The following is a 17,793-nucleotide window of genomic DNA, read 5'->3' on the forward strand; positions in this document are numbered from 1 at the left end:
GTTGTTTGTCTTGTGATTGACTGTTATTCACGATTTTTTTATGAGTGTTGTGTGATTTTTGGATTGTTTATGTGATTGTTTGATCGTTTTTGTTTGAGGGCTTGTGAAGTTGCTTGAATTTTGTTGTGGGTTTTGGTGCAATTTGACTTAATTGTTTGAATTTATTTCTTGGATTACACATTTTGCCTTCTAAATCGTTTATTTGTATTCTTTTTGTGATTGTGGTTTGTCTTGTGATTCTTTTTGTGATTGTGGCAGTATATGTGACTATGGGTCGTTTTATTCTTTTTGTGATTGTGGTTTGTGTTGTGATTCTTTTTGTGATCGCGAGTTTTCCTTATGAATTTTCGTGAATGTGGGAACTTTTCTGATTGATTGTTATGTGATTTATGGGATTTTATTCTCATTGTTTATGAGATTGTGTTGTTTGTGGTCTCATTGTATTTTTATGACTGAGGGGTTGTGTGGGTTTTTGTTGTTTGTGTGATTTATCGTGGGTTTTGGTGCAATTTGAGTTAATTATTGGTACTTGTTCTTGAATTTGATATTTTGTTTCTAAATAGATTGTAATTGTGGGTGGTTGTTTGTGACGTTTGATTGTTTCTTGTTAGTTATGATTCTTGAATTTTGAGTTTCTCAATTTCTTGGAATTTTGCTTGATTTTATACTGTGGGTTTTTGATGCAACTATTATGATATCAAAATCAGTATCTTGGATTCTATTCATTTTGGTTGTGGTGCTTGATGTTTTTTTTTTAATAATTTTGTGTGACTAATGTCTTATGATCTTTTTTGTTAGGATTGTTCGTGATTGTGGGTTTTTTGTGATTGTTCTGTGATTTGTGGCTTTTTATTCGCATTGTTTATGTGTTTGTGATTTTTGTGTTTTGATTGTTTTTGTCAGTGGTGTTGTGTGGGTTTGCATTGTTTCCGTGATTTATTGTGGGTTTTGGTGCAATTTGACTTAATTGTTCTTTCTTTGTGATTGTGATTGTTCATTTTTTTTTATTAATTTGGTGTGGTTGATGCTCCAATACTTGGTTAGTTTTCTTGGTGTTTGATTGTTTTGATGTTCTAATGGAATTTAAGTAATTAGTTGTGTGATTATTGGTTTGTGTGGGTTTCTTTTGATTCTGTGATTTATTGTAGGTTGGTGCAATTGACCTAATTATTGAAACTTGTTTATTGGATTTGATTTTTTGTTTCTTATTAGGTTGTAATTGTGGTGGTTGTTTGTGATTCTTGTTTGTTTCTTGTCGGTTATAATTATTGAATTTTCAATTTCTTGAAATTTTGTTTGATTTTGTCGTGTAATTAGTTTTGTGATTGTGGATTTTTGGTGCAACTAGCATAATGCTAAATTTAGTTTCTTGAACTTTTTCTTTTTGGTTGGGATGCTTGACGTATTTTTGTTTTGGGCTAATTTTGTCCGACTGATGTCTTATGATTGTTCGTGATTGTTTTTTTTTTTTTTTTCTAATTGATTCTGTGATTTCTCCGATTGGTGTCTTTTGATTGTTTGTGATTAACCCAAAAAAATCAAGAATCACAACCTAAAAGAAAAATTTCACACTGATTGCACCACAAACCTACAAATCACAAACAGAATTCCTAGAAACTGAAAATTCAAAAATCACAATCAACAAGGAAGAATCAAGAATCAAACACCAAAAAGACTAGCATAACATTATAACATCAATTAGACCACAAATTAATTAAAAAGTACCAAGAATCACAACAAAAAAAAATTGCACCACAAACACAATCACAAAACTAATTACGGAAATTCCATTAGAACATTAAAAAAATCAAACACTTAGAAACTAACTAAACTTTAGAACACTAATTGGACAAAATTAACCAAAAAAACAATAAAAATAAGCATCACAATCAAAAAGAAAAAGTCCGAGAAACTAGTCCGAATCTCATACCAGTTGCACCAAAAATTCACAAATCACAAAATAATTACAAGACAATCAAAACAAAATTTCAAGAAACTGAAAATTCAAGAATCATAACCGACAACAAACAATCAAGAATCACAAATAACAACACGCAACTACAAACTAGAACACGAGTCCACAATAAATCACAGAAACAAAAAAAAAACCATACAAATCCCCAATCACAAACAATTAGAACACAAACAGCACAATCACATAAACAATCGAAATAAAAACCCACAATTCACAAAACAACAAATCAGGAAAAAAAAAAAACACAATCACGAACCACAAACTCACAATCACAAAAAGAACCAGAAGACGTTCCAGAATCACACACAACCGATAATCACATATACTAATTAGAAGACAAAATATCAATTTCGAGAAATAAGATCGAACAATTAAATCAAATTGCACCAAAACCCACAATAAATCAAGAAACAAAACAATCCCACACGCAAAAACAATCAAACAATCAGAATACAGACTATCACATAAACAATTAGAATAAAAACCCATAAATTACATAACAATCATAAAAAAAACCCACAATCACACGTCAAATTACACTACAAACCCACCCTATCATGCCACTAGTTAAGTCAAACAACTATCATAGTCTTCAACCTAGAGTAAGGTATTGCCACCATTAATTAGAAATCAAAAAGCATGATGTCCAAAACAATCCCTGAAATTATCTAGAAGTGCTAAAATTACATGGCCATAGACAATCTGATAGTGATGAACACAGGACTCCAACATCAGGGACTGAAGTGGATTTAACAATAGAATCAAGAAACGGAAAATTCAAGAATCATAACCAACAAGAAACGATCAAGAATCACAAACAACCACCAAATACAATTTAATTAGAAATAAAAGATCAAATCCAAAAAACAAGTTCCAATAATTAAGTCAAATTGCACCGATGTTTGGCTTTGATTTGGATGGGTGAAATGAGAGTTTGTTTTGGAGAAAACAATTCCTTACATGTTTATTATTTTTGTGGTATTTATTCTTCTCCTCCTTTCCCTTGGTGTTGATAGGTGTTGTCTCTTTAGTTGGGCTCTAAAATTAATGTTCTTCTAATGATCTATCTTTTTTGCTTACTTTTCCATTATTTTGTTTTCTTGGTGTTTGATTCTTTTGATATTCTAATGGAATTTGATCCCCTTGGTGTTATTGGAGACGTTGTTTCATGGAGCTATGCATTTCAATATTAGCAGCAGTGAACTCATACAAGAACAATGTGATCAAAGTACTTTATTGTTCTAAGAGGGTAAATTTTTCTGTAGGCACTTTTTCAAGGTTCCCACTAGCTTAAGTGTAGTGCTTTTCTATACCTGCAAGAAAGTTACTAAAATGGTTAGTGTTGTCACTTGAGCGAGAAAAGTTATTGAATGAAACCTAGAAAAAGTTACCTCTATTCATTTTAGCCATATAATCCTAAACTCCTTTTAGCTTTCCTATTCACACAGGACTTTTAACATTCCTTGGCATTTATTGATGGTGCACATATGTTAATACAAGTTTCTCTTGAGCTTGGAGGAAAATATACCTTTATTCTCTGTAAAAATGTGTAGCATGGTGTATGTGGAACAGCTGGCATTAGCTTACATCAAGGGTGTTATAAGTTCTGCTTGTAGTTTCTAGGAGTCTAATATATTATAAGTTTTTTAGGTTGTTCAAATTGCCGTAAAAAGGGCGGGGGAGGGGGGGCATGCAATTGAGTGTGTGTATAAATGTGCTGGAGCTGAGAGGTTTTCTGTTCATGACTTTTATTCCTCATTTGTTGTTAATCCTCTACAGGAAGTCAAAGAATTGCGTATATCGTCTTTGATTGCATGAATTATTCGGATATTGGGGGCGGAACAAGCTACAGTAACCGGAGCAAGATCTGCATCGGCAATAGCTGTGGGATTATGGGCGGCACGACGAGGACTCAGTAGTGAACAGGTGCGGCAAGTGGAGCAGCCACAGGATCGGGAGCGATGCCATTGCTCAAAAGGGCCAGCATGGCAATGTAGTTCTCTTGTTCCACTATAGCAAGGAGTACAGCTCAGCTACAAGGGCCAGCAAAAGACACCCAAAACAAGACTCAAACCAATCCTAACTCCACTCAATCCAATCCCAAATCAGTGTTTTAAGAGATGAGAAATGATCAGACGATTTATATATGTACACCAAGATTGCAGTTGAAACTCAAGAACTACTCAGACGAGTATGATGAAGGATTGAAGAAGAGAGTGTCTGTTTTGTTAGAGATTATGATGATAATGATGTTTATTATGGTGAGAAAAAGAGGTTAAGATTCATTGTAATAATTGTAGCTGCCAATTGTGCATAAGAATCTGATAAAGAGATGCACTTTTATAAGTGGTGACTGAAAAACAATGTATGTATATATATATATATACATATATATATATATATCTCATGTCATTGTATTTAATTTTTCTATTTCTAAATAACCTATTTTCAATCAAGAATATTATATAAAGATTAAAAAATATAAAACATTCCAAAAGATTCGTATTGTTAGAGTTGGCAAAGACACCTTCATGATTTATAACACAAATTTTAATTAATGAATGATCCAGCTTATAAATTCTAAATAAAAAAAAATGATATTCCATAATATATTAAGGTAGAATGAATTTTTAATCAAAGATACATTGTAGTAATTGATATAGGCAAAAAGTGCACGTATCGAATAAATGAAGCAAGGCGCTCAGCCTATTTAAAGTGGGAAAGTGATGAAATAAGAAAGAGACAATCACATGGGTAATGAAGAGAGTATTATTGTTTGATTCGTGTGTACAAGATGATTGAATTACACTGCTCCTTTAAGCTAACATGGTAGCAAAAAGGGTTAAAGGTATGAACGTGTGAGGTGTGAAGGATGTCCTTCTGAGTGTGTCCTTTCGGTCATGTGAATGTGACTGTGTGGATATGATCGTGTGTAGAAGAATATGCATAAAGTTCAATTCTCTTTTTCATTGTGTATTTTTTTGACCATGCATGTCTTTTTCCTACTAGGAAATGTCCCTATGTATAGGCAATAAGAAGATTGCTGGAGGAGATGATGAATTTAGGGGATCATTGCCTCTTATTTGTTGGATAAGGTAATTCTCTCTCAGATTTGGTGCTCGCTGGTCCTCTTCGGGTTTGAAGGGTAGCTGGGGGAATATGACCTAGACTTGGTGAATTTGTTGGAGTTTGTTAAGGTTTGGAGTCATTCTTTCTGAGGGAGCCACGTGTCCCTGAGGCTGGTCCCCCCTTTGCCAATTTATTACATAGAGGATGCCTGCCAAGTATCCTTGGGCTGCCTCGGGGTGTTATGGGTCTCTCATGACCTGGGCCTCCTCGGAGCGTTATGGGCCTTTCATGACTTAGGTCTCCTCCGGATGCCTATCTTGTGGCATGGTTTTCGACTAGAGTCTAGGAGAAGTGTCCATTGTGAAATCTCTACAAGAAGGCACATGTTAGCATATCGAAGGTGGTAAAATAGACCTCCAAGATTACTAAGGATACTCCTTGAGGGGAATTGTATGGGAGATTTATTAATTGAGGGATATGCCTGCTTTGGAGCATGGCTTATTTTCTGTGGAGGATGCCTGCTGGTGGGGCAGGGCTTATTTTTCGAGAAGGATGCTTGCTTGGGGGCATGGCTCATTCTAAGAAGGCGTTTAAGGGGAGTAGGTCCTCGTGTAACGGTGGCGAAGGGCAACATTCTTGAAGCAGGATAGGTGCTCCTGCAGTTCTGTGGTTTCCTGTTGGAATAGGTGACCAAAAGCCAATTAGATTGGCGGTTTTGAGAACCATTCAAATAATTTTTATTTAAGCAATATTGTCCCGACAAATATGGTAAATATTGTCTTTGGCGCATGTGTCTGTTGTGCTTATCAAATTACATTAAATACTGCTTTGACGTAACAACATATGCCCACAGACCACTTAATAAACCCATGTAGTTGGGCTACGCATGGATGGCAGTTATGAAACTAACTTTTGAGGTTGGTGTGAAACATTCCAAGTCTAGAACCTCGAGAGTGGGCATCGAGAGTCCTACTAAGACTTGCACTGAGTATTATATTCATTTGATGAGTGTCGCGTTTCATCAGCTACATATGTTGGATGTCTATGCAATTTCAGTGGGAAGGTGGTCAATTGACTGAACTGACTCGCAGGTGTCGTCATATGGAAGTTTGGGAGGCGTGGTCGGTAGGATTCGAATTTCCGGCTCTGATAGTACATAAGTAGTCATTAGACTTGAGGAATCACGACAGTCACATGCATACGATGATTGTATCTTGCGCGACAGGTGATTGTAGCGAATATGATGAGTGCCAAGAAGAGCAACCGTCCCCTGTTAGTATCTGACAGATGTATTTCCTATGCACTTGGAGATACGTTCACGCTTTATGAATTTATGGCCACAATCGTTGATCGAATAGAAAAAGGAGGTTCCTATATTAGAAAACTTGGCGTAACACAATCTCAAGTATTAAGCATAGGCGCCTAGTCCAAGATGAAAACCGACACCTAATTCAATGCCCTAGACTAAGGTCAGGAGACGGTATTTTTAAGGGTTAAAATCGGCCAAGCCTAATTATTTTGAGCCCATGGAAAATTCCATGAAAGGAAATAATAGCTAGCAAATTGCAATTTTGAAAAGTGCAATTCTAACCATTTTTGGGGATCTCTTTATTTGGAATAAAGAGAAATATACCTTGTAAATAATAGAATATATTTAGAAACATTCTTAATTATCTAAACAAGATAAAGAGCAAGGGGCAAGAGTTTGAATTTGGTTTGTCGATTCCGTGAAAACTAGATAACCTCATATCAATAAGATTGCAAGGGAATTGTAAGTATGAGTTAAACGCTCAATTGAAATACATGTTGGCTGCTGAAAGTTTGTTTCTAGACGATATTTTAGAAACTAATGATATCCTACCTATCTTCATATTCCTCTCTTTAAGTTTTTAACTCAAAAGTACTTAGTGCCCCTATTAATTCTTCCTTGTCAATTTTTTTTCCATATTTTGAACTCAAGAAGGTTGAACTATTGATTTTACACTTTGTATAATTCAAACCTAAATTCTTTTTCGTTTTTTGAAAAGCTACGCCAATCGCCATTCCCATTTGGAAAGAAATAAATTAGAGTTTTTTAGGCTACTCAAAATGTGATGGATGAAAGGATAGAGTTGAGACCTAAATTGGAGAATAAGTCCTCTCTTTTTTGTAAATTTACTCTTGGTTCATCTATTGTGTTGGGTTTTCTTTTCATGAGCTTGCCTTAATATTTTTTGTTTTTAATATATTTGACATTCTAGTATTGTTATGAAAGTCTTATTTTTGCAGGTATATCGTATAAAAATATGTTGGAAAATCTATATTATACAAACATGAATTGTTTTATTTTTTTTCTTTTTCTTGGTAAAGGTAATTTGTATTATTGAAATTAAAAACTAATGTACAACTACTGAGCTAGTTCCTGGCATCCATGGGATTCTCCAAAGTCCGTATAGGACTGACTAAGAGGGACATTTGTGCTAACAATGAGCTGTTTCACACGTTCTAATACAATTTCAATAATTTGCGTAGGCGTCTATGATTTTTGTTGCAACCTTCACGCATTCCATTCTCTCCAAGCGTGATAAACTGTAACCGCCAATAGAGCCTTATAAGCAACATTAATGTAGTGCTTCCCTCTCTATCTCTTCGCAACCCAAAGAATCCCCCTACTCTAGTCATTGAATGACCATTGCAATTTGACTTTCCTCCTTAAAAACCTGCAAGCACTTGGAGGAAAATGCACATTCAAAAAATAAGTGGCCATTGGTTTTCAAGTGATGCGCATCACAGAGGATGCAATCTTGGTGTACTCCCTACATCCAAGGCTTGTCCATAGTGGTTATCCGTCTAAGAATAGCCAGTCATAAAGACAAATGAGCATCTCAGGGTTTTGAAGCACCCTCGTAGTAAAACACTCCATGCTACCTTTGGCATTTGTGGCGTAAAAAACTTGTATGCGTTTGATGTGATGAAATTGCCCCTGTTATTCCTCCATAGAATCTGGTCATCGCCTTGGAGAATAGGTGGCATGCATTCAATATAGTTCATTAGCTCGGCTATGTGCTTTCTAGCTGATGGCCAATGCCATTCTCTAGACCTTATAATCATGTTCAGTAGGGAGGCCTCTGGCAAACGAGTGAACAAGGGTGCTATAGGGAACTGTTGAAGTAGGGAAACTTTCAAGGACCAAGGGTCATGCCACAGTAGGAACCTATTTCCATTACCCACTTTTATTCAATCAATTGGAGCAAGAACATCCTAAGCTTAACAGTCTTCCTCCAACTCCAGGTCCCCGTTTTCATACTCATTGTCCAAAGTGACTTATTTCTAAGTCTATAATGTGCAATCCAATGCGCCCAAATAGAAGAGGGGTTGACTACCAGTTCACAGAAATGCTTACACATGAGGGTACGATTCATAGCAGCAATATCAGGAATTCTCAAGCTACCTTCCTCGAGAGGTCTGCAAAGGTGTACCCAAGATACTTTAGCAAGTCCCATAACATTGCTACCTTTCCAGAGAAATTGTTTAAATCTAGATTCAATAGCCTTCACAACACCCTTGGATAATAAAAACGTTGAAGCCCACTACTGTTGCATTGTCAATAGGATGGACTTGATCAATTGCAGCTTCCCTGCGAATGAAAGTTGAAATTGACCCTACCCTTGCATTTTCTTGTCTAACTTCAGGACTAAAGATCGATAATCAGCAATAGCTAGCCTGGTGGACATCAATGGAATGCCTAAATATTTTACTGGTAGCTCATCCTCTTGGAACCCAAGTATATAAAGGAACAACGGCTTAACAAATTCAACCGACTTTGATAGTATGGCCTGACTCTTTTGGGGATTGACTTGCAACCCAGATAATAAAGCGAATAGCTCCAGCACCTGGTGGACCACTGTGACCGAGCTTGCCTCAGCTTCACAAAATAAAAGGAGATTGTCGGCGAAGTAGAGCATTAATATCTGTATATGGGAACACTTCCAATGATTCTAAAGCCATCATCTTGGGCTACTCTAGCTTTGAAGATTGTATGAAAAACTTCCATGAGAGAAGTTGGCTCTTGGCAAATTTGTTAGATTATATATAGCTCTCGAAATGATTTTATAGTTGAAGAATTTCAGTCCTCCACCTGTGATTTTTCATGGTCACTGAGGTCTTGTTTTCTATGTACTTGATTATATAGACATGTTTGCTAGCCTTCTCTCTTATTGATGACCTAATGCTTCTAGCTCTTATATGAATATTTGGTGATTGTGTTCTTTTTTTAAACTGGTGGCAAGGTGTGCAGGCCGTGGATTGGTTTGCAATCTTGGTGTTTGGCTGATCTTCCCACGATTGGGATGAGAATGAATAGAAGTTTTAACAACATATAACTGTTGGTCTTTAATGTTCCATGTTTATCTTTGCGATTGTAAATGGTACAACAATTTCTTTCTATGTCTGAGGCTAATTTTTACAGAATGGCTCAGCATACTGTTTGAGTTGAATTAGTTGAGGATTCCCTTGTTTTAGAGCGCCTGAATATGTTCATAGGATGCAGAAATTTTCTCCTCGTGGGACATTGTTGGGAAGCCGATTAGCACCATTATCCACTTATGGCCATCTAAAACATTAAAGGTAAGAGAAACATCACTTTGCATCACCTAATCTGATAACAACTAGTAGCTGCACAACTGCCACAAATAATGATTCTATAGTTTCTTCTTTTGTTTTTCTTCTTATAATCTTGAAGAACAATTTTTATTGGTAGTATTCGAGAAATTACCTTATGAATGTGCTTAATTTGTTTGATTGGTAAGTTAGATAGAAAATCTATTCGCCTGACATTGAACCTAAGTAATATTACTTCATTCTTAGTTTTCACTGGGCACGTACTGTGGGCAAAGAATAACGGAAAAGCTCTTGTCTATCTATCGAATTTTAGATGTTGATTTTTCATAGAAAGAAATCTGCACTTCTTGAAATTCGATAATTTCTGACTCTTTGTTGCAAGATTTTTACTTTTGATGTTTCTTTTCTAAAGTTCAAAAACTTACAGCAAACTGCAAACCCAAGTTCGGGGAGTTTTATCTTCAACTACTTAAAGCAAAAATCAAACAACCATTGTCTATATATGTTGAGTTTGTCAATTATACCATGGTGATGGTCTTACAACTATTCGAAGGTAATGGGAACTATGTAGTGACAGCTCGACTTTAATCAACATATGTGTCACTTTCTGAGCCACAAGTAAGTTTTTATTTCCTACTATTATCCTTGTTACCATCAGTTTCAGCGTATCTCCTAACTTTATGTGTGTGTGTGTGTGTGTGTGTGTGTGTATTGGAGTGTAAGGGCCATTTGAATGTTGTCTTTCAGTTTGAGTTTAAAAATCTAGCCGAATTGATGGGCCAACAGAGCATACTTTTTTTAAGTGCATCTAGACAGGTTTCTTGACCGTGAAATACTTTTGCCATGTTGTTTATGCCTTTCGACTGGAGAATGCTATGAGCAATGATTTCAGTCACAGGCGGACACTGTGGCACCTAATGATTTTCATATCTCAGTTTCTTTACAATTCCGTCTTGATGCATACTATATGATATGAAGGCAATATCTGTTCCCTTTTTTTTTTTTTCAGCGAGTCATAACACATATAGCATGCAATTACAGAAGCTATCAACTTAAATGAGAAATTGTTTTTGGTACTATGTGTAACATGCATTTATTCAATTGTATAAGTGAAGCATGTGAGTGAGTATAAGTGATCTACACTCGTTTATTAGAAGGCTGAGGGTTGGAGTCTAAATTTGGTTTGTCATTGTGCGAACTAAAGTAATCTCATATTCTTAAGAATTGTGTGGGAATCAAAAGGATTAAGTAGGAAATTTAAATACTAAACTGAAACACATATGTGCTACAAAAAGTATATATTTTGACAAAATTTAGAGCTTAATGGTGGCCGGTGTGGCTATATTTTTCTCTTTCTATTTTTCTAACTGAAAAGTAAGTCATGTTTTCTATTCATTCTTCTCTGTCAATTTTTTTGCCATATTTGAAAGTCAAGATAAAGGTGAAACCATTGCTTTTATACTTTGTAAACTTCAAAACCTAAAGCTCTATCTGATTTTGTGAAAAGTTCAACGTTATCATCGTTGTAATTTGGAAGAGATAGGAATTGCAATTTTTGGGGCATATTAGAATATGTGGATGAAAGTGTAGAGTTGAGTGTTAAATTGAAGAACGAAACTCCATTTATTTTTGTAAATTTATCTTGGTTTATTCGTTGTGTTGGGTTTTGTTCATGGGCTTGCGTTGGAGTTTTTTGATGTCATTTATTTATCATTTTGTATAATTATACACAAACATCATGTTTATTCATGTTGTTGAGATCTTCAACTTTGCAGGTGTATCACATAAAACATTTGTTGGAAAATATTTATTGTTCAATCATGTACTGTTTTATTTGTGAACTTTGATAATGGAACACTATATCAAAATATAGGATGGTTGTCTACATGCCAATTTTTATTTTTTTCCACCGAGATTTGGTAGTTGGTAGGTCTTTGTCAATATATATAATTTGCAAAATTGTGTAACGATTTTAAAGAACTTGGAGTTTTGGTAACTATAATAGTCTCATACATGAGAAATCATATTATTTGCATTTGAGGAATTAACTATAGTCTATATTTCACAAATTTGTTTTGTCTTATTAAATGCTTTTGTTTTCTAAAATAGTGAATTTACTACAAGCTTTTTACCTGCATATGCATGAATTTTGTCCAATTGCTAGTATGAACAAATGTTCTTCCATCATCAACTCTTTTGTTTTCAAATCTGCATGAGATTAGATTATACAATTTATTTATTTTTTAAAAAAAATCTCTATATATCTGTATCTATAAATATAATGAAGTATAAAATCTATGTAATAATTCTTTTCTGTAAGTGATATGGTCGCATATTTAGACCTCCAAGAAAAATCATATTTTATTTTTTGTTGTAATGGAACTAAATATGAATAGTTTTTATAATCGTAAAAAGTACTTCAAAATCATTCATTTGATTAAATGGATGAAATGTCACATTTGTATTAAATGTTCTATAAGTTTTTGAAGATGCTAATTAACAAGACACAATATTAACTATATTAACATTTGTCAGTATAAATATACATCTATTTGAAAAATAAATTAATTAAATTGACATGTAGACAACCGTTCAATATTTTAGTATATGATGTTTTATAATTGATGTTTACAAGTAAAATAAGTTGTGGTTTGTACAATAATGATTTTCTAGCAAACTTTGTTGTGGGGCACTTGCAAACTTCATCTGTCAATAACATGAATAAATATGGTGTTGTGGAAAATTTGTACAAAATTTTAAATTTATGACAACGAAAAATTTCTAAAAAAGCAAATCTTGGAACAGAACTTAAAATAAGAATAATTGAGAATAAATTTGCAATATCAGTGGAGAATTGTTCTCCAATTTAGGCTTCAACTCTCCAACTTGCTTCCGCAGTATTCTCTAAGGCCTCAAAAGATTGTATTCCCACTCTTTCTAGATCATAATAGCGAGAACGTAGAGCTTTAATAATAGAAATCAGGGGACTTTTTGATTTTTAAAATTTACAAAGAGAAAATGCAATGTCATTAAAGTTTACTTGATTTTCAGATATGAGAACAAAATTGACATAGAGGAAACAAATAGGAACATGGACTTATTATTCAATAAGAAAAGTGAGAGAGAAATGTATAGTTACATAGATTATCATTTGGTTTTAAATGTTGTCAAGGTGCATCCTTTGGGCCAGCCAATATGTATTTAGTTTAGTATTTAAGTTTCTTACAGCAATCTTTTAAATGCCCACACAACTCTTAGGAACATGAGGTTATTCAAGTAAGCACATATTGCCAACCAAATAAAGACTCTAAACACCTCAGCCTTAATAGATGAGTATGTAGAGAGATTGCATGTTTTTCTCATTCTTTTCTTTTTTATTTTTACAGGCTGACATTAGATCGAAATATTGTGATTGGAAGTCGACATACTTGAGGGAAATGGCTTTTCGTATAACACCTAATGCTATTGAAGACAATCTCAAGTTCTCAACACAAGAGCTTTTCCTAATTGTACGCACCAGTATCCACCTGATGAGTTCAAGTGATTGTGAATACGAGGCTCTCGAGGACAAATGAGGAGTCTTGCCTACTGTAAATTAGAATATTTTGTTAGTATTTTAGCTTTTCTGATGTTAAAAGTTAGGCGCCTTAGAATTTTGAAGTCATAGTCAGAAAGATGTAAAAGGAAGGTTTCTCCAAGAAAATGCAATCCCATGTTGCTGGTTGAGATGAAATTTTAATTTCCCATTCAATCCTTCTTGCCTGGCTGCCAAGAGGTCTTTACATTTCATGAAATTAGAAAGGCACTAATTTCCTGTATAAGTCAACTATTCCATGCGCACGGCACACTAATTCCTTGCATCAATTACAAAATATTTAACTGATATTTTGTAACTGTTGTGCATAAAGAAATTATATTGTGACATAAAATATCATCCAACTAAGATATATACAAAATGAGATATGTACCATTAAATGAGTTGGTGAAAATTTTATAATAGTTGAATGACTAGAAAATTCATTATTATAATTAAGAATTTTAATTGATATATGTGTTCTCATGCATGACATATAATTGTGATATTATTATCATAAAATATTTGTAACAACTAGGTGGATATTCGAAGACTATCACTTAATATATTTAAGTGTTGTCATAAACTTTATACATTTATATGGAAGTTACATATCATTACATCCATATTTATTACCTAGTTGTGTATTTATTTTATTTAAATATATATATATATTAAAGTAAATCAATTAATCATATTTGTTAATTGACTAAAAATAGTCTATCATGCTCAAATTAGAATAATCATGTGGATTTTTCACATTAAAATGGATTAGATGTATATTATTGAATTGATATGAAAGTCTCATGAATTTTGGTATAACCATCATTATTTTTTATTTAGCATTAGTTGTATTGGAGTTACTTCTAACTGCTAGTAGAATATCTTAAATAAATGAGATTAAAATATTTATGTCTATTTAAAATTTATATACATCTGCATCTTAAATTAAATTCAGTTGAACGGTGATTTTATTTGGTTCATGAGGATATTTAAAATTGATGAATTATTATTAAATTGCTAAATATAACCTTTGAAGGTATTAAAGTAGCAAGAGCTACTACATCTAGATCTCGATTTTGAGTACTTGAAAAGTAATCTGAATTTTAATTTGTGGTATAAGATGAAATATGGGGATTCATATCCATAAATATATATTAAGAGAGAAATTCTCATCCTAGTCATATTATTTTGTGGAGTTCTTATTTTGATATGCAGGTCATGCGCTTGACATGATAATGAGAAAATAGACCAAAAAAAAATGATAGAAAAAAAAATATGATGTTAGGTTGGACTTTGACCCTTAATGAGACCAAAGGCCGGATTTCCGCGAGGTATGGGTCACACATACCTTTGGAGGGCTCACCTAAGTGAGAGTTGCCATGGGGCGTGGCTATGGGTTTGGGCTAACCCTAGAGACCTCACGAGAATTAGGATCAGGGCGTAAGACTATTAACGCGCTCACCCGCTATAACCATGTCCTAAAGTCAATATCGTGTGTGTGGTAATTGAAGTTTGGTTAAGGGGCATAATTCAAGGCGAAGTCCATTATTGCTCCTTCAAATAATTTTTCAACACTAAGTGTATGTTCAAGCCCGAAAGGTACATGCACCGATTGCACGGTATAAGTTGCCAACTATTTTATTTCATATTTCTTATTATGAGTTTTAATTAGGTCATTTAATATTTTATAACGGTCAAAATTTTACAACTATTTAAAGGGCCATTAACTTTTTTCATTTGACACATTGAGAGTGATGTTTTGTATAGCTTATGAGTTGAGAAATGTTTTATATTCCCACAAGTATTTGTAGAGTTTTGCAATGTGACTGTGGACTGGTTCCTAGTCTCCTCGTGGTTATGCACATGGGATGAGACACTGATGAGAGCTAATGGGGTTTTATCCTGGAGTCATGGTCAACTGTTAAAACCTGCACGTAAAGAGGCAAGCATGGCTTTAGGTCAGCTACAAGTGTCGTGACTCTCCATCGGTGCAGCTTTTCTGATTTTTAAATTTATTTCGCTCATTTCCGTACTATATGTAATTATCATAATATATATAATGATATTTTATATATAAAGTTGTTTTGAGATATGATTATAAATACAAATCACACCATTTTCCACAAAAATTTTCAAACTCAAAGACGCATCAATCAAGCTTGTTCCCCAACAGGATCAACTTAATACATACATTTATCAAAATCAATTTCTAGCTGTATTTTTATTACTTGATTTGCATCCCAGAGCACATGAAGATCAGCTCAACTCAACATGCACAAATTGGTACATCATTGAAAATCAAATCGACTATTTTGTGAGAAAACCTTTCAATTGTATTCACCATCCTAAGAAAACACTGCGACCAAAAACAAATAAAAGAACAAAACTTTTGTGATATACAATCATCATCAACAAACTAAAATAAAATTATAATCCAAAGAGATATCTCAATGTTAGAGTAATGCCTATCGTGCCAATTAAGTTGTGGGATATTAGCTAGATTGCATGTTTTAATACCCCATAGTAACTCAGATTTTTTTGTCTCACACATCAATAATATTTGGCATTCTTAATCCACGTTTCTATTACAAACTTTGGAATGTGATTAAGTTCCTAGGCTATCATTTGACTTGAGGGCTCTAGTGATTTTATATTAAGTTCCTTGTACTTTTATTTATTTTTTAGTCATCGAAGTGATCATATAGAGGATATTTTCATCAACCTATCTCCATGAGTAGGAGAATTCGTTAATTTTCAAAGATGTGGGATCATCTCGACTCCTATTTTATGGGACTAAAAAGAGCATTAGCCAATTAAAAATGAATTATTGACTACTTTTATTATAATATCTATTTTCCTATTTGACTTGAGCATCAAAAGTCCATAAGTCCTATCCAATATTTTGAACTTACAATTTTAGGGTAAAATGGAACCTAACCAAAAACATAACTTGAGAAGACAACCTTGACCTAAAGAAACCTTGATATCGAGCCCTAATCAATTCTTTTTTATTTTTTCTTTTAATTTAGTTATGTTTATACAAATTTTGAGTCTATAAAACAGTTGCAAGATCGAAAAATAAAGATAAAAAAAAATTGCTATAAATTTAAGGGTAAATTGCAGCTACTTCTCCTAAAATTTGACATAATTATAAATATCTCCTTATTGTTTAAAAAATTACAAATGCCCCCCTCAAATGAAAAAATTATTATGTACTCCTTAGATGGTGAGTAAAAATTACTACTTTACCCTTGTTAATTATTTTTAAAAAGGAAAACATTTAGAAAATATTAAAAAATAAGGGCTGGTAAAGTAAATTATCCATTGAGAATATTAGTTCATAAAAATATTTTGTAAAATCCTAAAAAGTATAGAAAAATTATAGTTCATAATCCATAAGGGTATCTTGAGCAATTCATTACAAAGTTTGGATGAAAACCCAACCTAATTCGTTGTTATACGAATATTAAAATTATGGCGTATTTGTAATTTTTCAAACAACGAGAAAATATTTATAATTACGTCAAACCTCGGGAGAGGTGCTTGTAATATACCCTAAATTTAAATAAAAAATATTTAAGAATTTAGATTGTCCCCTGATTCTTCTCTCCAAATTACAATCCAAGGGTTGAAAGCTTCTTTTTGAATTTGATGCTCCAATCTTGGAGAAGCAAATTATGGATTACCTTGAAATATGGTATCAAGACGTCTAGAATTTGATGCTAAGAAAAAAGATGTGGAACATTGTGGTTGCAACGTTTCATCTGAAAGAATTGGTATGGCCCAAGACTTGGCAAGATTGCATGAAAATAAGCATGTTTTAAATTTTAAACCGAAAGGGAATTAGTCCCTTAATCCCAGACAGTCAACAAACTAGACCCCACGATATTTTACCTCACTTTTTAAATGATTCCAAGGACCCCTAGTGAATCACGTTATTCCACGTTATGCCCAACTCATCAACCAAGTGAATTAGAAAATAGGAGAATAATTCTCTTGTTTATAACAATAGTGTAGCTTTCCTTCATTCATAGACGTGCCATGACTCGTGAGACCACGAAAGAAATGAAAGTAACATCCACACCACAATGTTATCGATGTAAGGCTTGGACTTATTAAACCTTTTAGTATGTCCATTATGGACCTAATATTATACATGGACAATCCAAATAAGAGTTTAATTATCTTTAAACCAAAACCTCATCACATTAGTATTTTGCATGCTTATTGTTTTAGAAAACAATAAATAATGCATTAGCATCACATGCAATAAACTTAGCATGCCTCTATTAGGATGATCACAAACACATTCCTATGCGACCCACTGAACCGAGTAGATCATTGGTTTCTCTAATGGTAGGCCCTATGTTATTACAAATTATTATAACCCATTACTCTTAATGGGCCTTTTGTAATGGGGAAGATCCCATCTCCATGACGACCTTTGTTACAAGTCAGTTATAATGAAATAAAATATCTCACCTCCTAAACTACTCTTATTACAATTGAAATTATAAAAACTCCAATCATAAATTGGGGAAGGTACATAAGAGGGAGAAAGAATACCTTAATA

Source organism: Sesamum indicum, linkage group LG8 (genome assembly GCF_000512975.1).
Source record: "Sesamum indicum cultivar Zhongzhi No. 13 linkage group LG8, S_indicum_v1.0, whole genome shotgun sequence".
NCBI classification, from domain to species: Eukaryota; Viridiplantae; Streptophyta; class Magnoliopsida; order Lamiales; family Pedaliaceae; genus Sesamum; species Sesamum indicum.